This window comes from Sceloporus undulatus, chromosome 4 (genome assembly GCF_019175285.1).
Source record: "Sceloporus undulatus isolate JIND9_A2432 ecotype Alabama chromosome 4, SceUnd_v1.1, whole genome shotgun sequence".
NCBI lineage: Eukaryota > Metazoa > Chordata > Lepidosauria > Squamata > Phrynosomatidae > Sceloporus > Sceloporus undulatus.
Genome location: NC_056525.1, coordinates 107,444,477 through 107,450,636, shown reverse-complemented (window position 1 = coordinate 107,450,636; position 6,160 = coordinate 107,444,477). Strand labels below are relative to the sequence as shown.

At 38.6% G+C, this 6,160-nt stretch overlaps 1 long non-coding RNA gene across 2 annotated transcripts in view; it reads left to right on the top strand.

Annotated features, from left to right (window-relative positions):
* LOC121929820 overlaps positions 1 to 5,802 on the top strand; it is a 33,749-nt gene extending 27,947 nt beyond the window's left edge. For both annotated transcript variants that reach the window (XR_006103754.1, XR_006103755.1), the window contains exon 4: positions 5,276 to 5,802. This is a non-coding gene — a long non-coding RNA (uncharacterized LOC121929820). The remainder of the gene's footprint in view (positions 1 to 5,275) is intronic.
* Positions 5,803 to 6,160: the final 358 nt, after the last annotated feature.

The window sequence follows — 6,160 nt, the reverse complement described above, 5'->3', positions numbered from 1 at the left end:
ATAAGTTACCATTCTCCCTTGACATTCACCTAATTGAGAGGCTGGAAAGGTTTCTTTTTCTACAGCATCTTCCAGAACTGCCCAGCCAGCGTGGAGAGTTATGGTCCAAAAAAAGTAACATTTCCATTCTCTGACTCATTCTCCTTTCATCTCACTTGTTCATTGTACAGCAGGCAGCCTAACCTCTACCTTTCAAACAGAGCCAAAACAACCAAGTATGTCTGTCTGCAGCAGCTGGGGCTTCGTGAAAGCCTTCCCCTCTGCTCCAGTCAATTCACAGTTGCTTGACCTTTCCAAGATGCTGCCTTCTTCCTTCCCTAATTCAAACTGAACTCAGCAAAGGCATCAGATTCCAACTGCTCTGTTGCTCTCACTTCCAGCAACTTCCCGTAGTGGAAACGCAAGTGGTTGTGATTTCTTGAAATTATAGGCTCAACTAACTCCTTTGGTGTTCTCTGGCTTCTCTGGTTAATTCCACCACTTGTGGTGTTTTTCACTTCTAAATGTGCTCATCACAGTCTGAAAGCAAGTGCCTACATACGCTGTATTTAAGCATTCCTCTCTATGTGTCCTCTGTGTGTAAGGCAAATAATACATAGGCCAGGGAGCAGGAGTTCTTGTGCTGGTACTCCCTTTTCTCAGTGCTAATCCCACCCCTGTTGGATTCCTATATAAAACTGCTATACACTTACAGATACCCTGATAGAATGGCTCTCCCCATATATAACAATCCATTCCTTTTAAAAAGATATTCCCTCTTTCTGAAATCTGGAGGGTAGAAAGGAAAAAAATCAGACTCTTTTTTCCAGTGGTAGCACTGGAATGTTAACCTAAATGAAACTTTCCTGGTTCCCAGACTTTTCTTTTCCGTGTCAGCCTTTTCCAGTTTGCTCAGGCTGTTTAAGACTTTTAGCATGTTTAGTGCTTAAGATCTAGTGTTTTAGTAATCACTGGAGTATGATATTAGTTTCTGAGATCTGAGTTTTCACCCTTGCCATATATTGTATGCAGTATTTCTATTCTTTTATGCTACACCACTAATTTTATTTTATCAGATTATTATGTCTGGAATTGTATGACATCTGAGACATTTATTTTATCAGATGTTCAACTTTTTTAAAAATAAAAAATGCAGGTTTTCTGACCTGGCTGTATATTTCTGAAAGTAATTTGAATGCACTTGTTATACTTAGTTACATGAATATGTTTAACTCCTACCTACCTCTGAGTGATAAGTGGATAATTTCAAAGTTAATCCAAAGAGAACTTTGAAAATCTCTTGGTTTCTACCATGAATGGGTCTATTACTGCAGTTTGTCCTAATTGTCACATGATTTAGGCATCAGAATTAGTGGAGAAAGTTAATATTCTTCAGTAGCTGTGAATATTTTCTGTATGGGCAGAGGTGGGCTTTTATGCAAGTGTTTGACATATTGTGTGTGGGTGAAGAAATAGCAGTTTTGCAGTTCAGAAAAATAGGAAAGGAAATTGAATAATGTTACCATGAATGAGGGTATGAGATATCTCTTTCATCTCTTGTCAAAGTGTTCATTTGCTTTCCCTCAAGATCTGCTTGTATATTCCTCACTGAAGGAAGAGAAGGAACTACAAGACATGCACTTTAGCTGCCATTTCCGCTAGAACCAACGGCCACCTAGTACCCCCTCTTTAAGAATACTCATCTGTTAGCAACCATTTTGTTTAGCTGCAAGAGAGGGAGAAGTACATGAGTGTGACCCTCTCCTTCAGCTTTGTGGGAACCAGTTTGGCTTCTTATTTTTCAAATACTGTGTTCTGTTCGCAGCCATTCCACTTGACTGCAGGAAAGGGAAGGCGAGGCAGCACCAACTGAATCCAGTGGAGATAGCAGACTGTGCTCTGGCCTCTCCTAGAACTGTCTCCCACAGTGGCCATTCCATCTGGTTATTAAACACTTAGCACAAGTTTATTAAGAATTGGGTTGGGTGTGAAATGTGTTCAGCTCACTTTTCATTGGGAGTTTACTTAATCTGCAAATTTCTCGATAGGCAGAATGAAAAGATTTGTGGTTAAAACAATTTAAATGTGGGAAACTAGGGAACTGACTGATTCAGCCATCAGAAGATAATTCTTTCATCTGGCTGTGATTCCCTGTGTATTTGACTCTGCTAAATTAGAACCAACCTACCAACCTTCCTTCCTTCCTTCCTTCCTTCCTTCCTTCCTGGACAAGTTCCACATCTTGAATGCCTAATGACAGACAAGCTGGGAACACTCCTATGTATTGAATTTGGAATGTGTAAATGTGCAAGCATTTTTTTTCCAGATCATTTTTTGTAGGACTATACCAGAATTCACATGTGATTCGATAAATGGGACAGAAAGAGTTTGAGATTTTAAAAAATTACTGTAGGACAAAGTTAAAGTGGCACATATATCCCTTCCTAGAATTATAGAATCATAGAGTTGGAAGAGACTGCAAGGGCCATCCAGTCCAACCCCCTGCCATGGAGGAAATCTAAATCAAAGCATCTCCGACAGATGGCCATCCAGCCTCTGCTTAAAGACCTCTAAGGAAGGAGACTCCACTACACTCCGAGGGAGTTTGTTCCACTGTCAAACAGCTCTTACTGTCAGGAAGTTAAATAAAATATTTTTTTTATTTCTATACCGCTTTTTGCCAAGCAATCAAAGCGGCGTACAACAAGTTAAAATACAACCATATATACACAGTACTCCCCCCTTAAAACAAGATTAAACAGTATAAGATTAAAAACCAACTACTGTAATAAAAAAATAATCATGGGCAATATTCACTAAGTTTGAGGTGGAATCTCTTTTCCTGGAGCTTGCATTCATTGCTCCTAGTCTGGAGCAGGAGAAAACAAGCTGGCTCCCTCCTAAATGTGACATCCCTTCAAGTATTTAAACAGAGTTATCATATCACCTCTTAACCTTCTCTTCTCCAGGCTAAACATCCCCAGCTCCCTAAGTCGTTCCTCATAGGACATGGTTTCCAGACCCTTCACCATTTTGGTCACCCTCCTTTGGACACACTCCAGTTTCTCAACATCCTTTTTAAATTGTGGTGCCCAGAACTGGACACAATATTCCAGGTGAGGCCTGACCAGAGCAAAATAGAGTGGGACTATTACTTCCCTTGATCTAAACACAGCCTAAAATCGCATTGGCTTTATTAGCTGCCGCATTGCAGTGTTGACTCATGTTCAATTTGTGGTCTGCTGTGACTCCCAGATCCCTTTCACACATAGTTTCATTCAGCCAGGTATCCCCCATCCTATATCTGTTCATTTCATTTTTCCCCTGTAAGTGCAGTACCTAACATTTCTTTGTGTTGAAATTCATTTTGTTAGTTTTGGCCCAGCTTTCTAACAAATCAGTCCTTCATGTTGTTTGTTTTCCTCTTCCTTGCCCTTATCATTTTTCTTTTATGCCATTAGATGATAAAGTGGCATGAGAGATTCGCAGTTTTAAAGAATGCTTATACAGAGAGTTCTGCATACTTTACAAACATAAATAAATAAATAATATCTATTTAGTTCTGAACTGTGGTCAGTACAACCCTTTTACATGCAGTGCTAAGCATACCTTCTAAGAAATAAATCTACAGAGTTAAATTGAACTTGCTTCCAAGTAAGTGAGTATAAGATTGCAGCTGTGTAGAGAGGAAACAAAGATAATATCTCAAACCATCTTGACTGCTTGAATGCCTTAGTCCACGTTACTTGGAGTAAATGCTGTTTTACACTTAAACTATTTCAAAACTTTTATTTAATTTATTTTTTTATAATTAGAAATGTGCCTATGGATGATGATTTTTAATTTTGAAATCAATCATATATTAATTTAGCAGTTATTTTTACTATCACTCAACTGTAAAATTTTATATTTTACTACTATGGTAACATAATGAACCATTAATTTCAGATTTGAAAACCTGTATACTGATGAATTTGTAATTCCCTCATGCACATGGTTGAAGGGATATTTTTTTCCCTCCAAAGCATGTCTAATACTGTAGAAGATCTGTCTTAGTGTTTGATGATAATTAGCTACAAAATTAGCCAGCTAGAAATATTATTTATCAAAATACCACTGAGTCCTAGAAAGGATTGAGAAACACTTCAACGGAGTGTTTGCAAACATGAGCGACTCAGTTGTATGAGGCTTCAGTGACAACGTATTGATTAAAAGTCTTCCTCGCTTATTTTTTCCCCCAGCTTGAAGAACAAAAGATGCTTATGTTGCTTGTGTGACGTCGTGCAATCATTTAGGAACAGGATCTCTTTTCAGATAGACATTGCCACTGCTATAGCTTGCTAATAAGAAAGGATGCTTTTTCATTATTTACAATTACAGCAGGGGCCAGCCCTACCATTAAGCAGCAAGAAGGTTGCCTCAGGCAAGTAATTTTGGGTTCCATCAAAGTACAACAAATTGTTGGTGAGTTAGTTTTGACTGACAGGAAGGAGAAAGAGGAAATGTGAGATTTTCTGACTTTCTGCTATTACTCTGGTGTCTGATGGAGAAAAGAGCAGTTAAGCACAGCTCCATCTTGCTTTGGCCGCACAGCTGGTGAGAGGCCCTCCTTTCAATCTAATAGCCATCACTCTGGCCTTTGAAGATTCCCAAACAGATCTCCAGAGATTGCTTGGCTACAGCTCCAAGAATCCACAACCATTGGCCATATTGCCTGGAACATATGAGTTGAAGAAATCTAAAGACCCAAGTTTTCAAATTACTGTTGTACAATAACATTCAGAATGAGACTGTTCCTTTTGGGGAAAGTGTTATCTACAGCCCAGTTGTTATTACTGGGATATTCCTGTGTAATATTTTCAAGTCAATATTTATTTGGTGAGGGGTGAAAAGTCATTCTAATAAGTACAGTAGATTATGGAGACATCTGAGCACAATGGAGATCAAGGGAGAGTTTTAATCGTTATGGCCCATTTTCATTACTACTTGACACATTGTCTCTGTTGTCCTTCCACTAGTCCTTCTTTTGAATGAAATATTAAAGAGGAGTCACAGTGGAAAATATGCACAGTTAACAAAGGAAATGGCTTTGAACTCTTTGCAGTGATTTATTATCTGCATTTCTTTATGAATATTTATTTGCCATAACGAAAGCAATTCATTGAAGAGAAAACATGACGACTTGTTAATGGAACATTTGCATACACTAATGGTTAAAAGGGAGGACGGGAGTGGAGAAAATAATGGAATGCATTATAATCATGCTAATTCTACATTTCTTTTCTATTTACTGTAGCTAATTCCCAATGTCGGACATGGAAGGAAAGGCAGCATAGCCTGACTCGTAGGAACACTAAGATTCAAAGAAAGCCAGAAGAGGACACAGCTCCACCCCCCACCCCATATATTTACGTTGGGAGAGACCTTGCTTTATGTATATTGTTCTGTCTGGTTGTTTGCTTCCAGGAGACTTCCCAGCTAGGGATCATATTTTGAGTTATTTTTGTTTCACAATGATTGACTGATTGCTTGACTTGATATATAGTCGGCCCTCCAGATCCATGGAGATGATGGACAGCTGGTAAATCCTTTTTTTTTTGGGGGGGGGGGACCAAAAAATAAACCTTGATTTTGCCATTTTATATAAGATACACCATTTTACTACACCATTGTATTTAATGGGACTTCAGCATCCATGGATTTTGGCATCCAAACCCTAGCAGATACTAAGAACCCACTGTATTTGGTTTATATGGCACATTTCTTTAAAAACTGGATTTGAGAAGGCTTGCAACAAGTTTTAAAATGAGGTACAAATAAAAGCACAATACAGTGTTATAATAAAACACAATTATTATATGAAAATACTAAAATCAATTCCTTCCTCTGGCAAGTGTCAAAAATGATGTGCATAATTCTCCCTCAACTGTTATCATAGTGGAGGCAGGGCTTGCTGGGTTAAAGCCCTGGGACATTATGATTATCAGGGGCAATACCAATATTTCTCAAACTGTCTGACTTCCTATTTGCTCTAACTTTAGCTTCACTTCTCACACTGAGGAAGGAGGGGGCAGGGAAAGACATATTCTTCAGCATATATGCTTTCCTGAGCAGACCCTATTGTGATCCAAAGTGGTTTAATGTAGATTGATCTTGAAGAGGCAGATAAGATACCTTAACT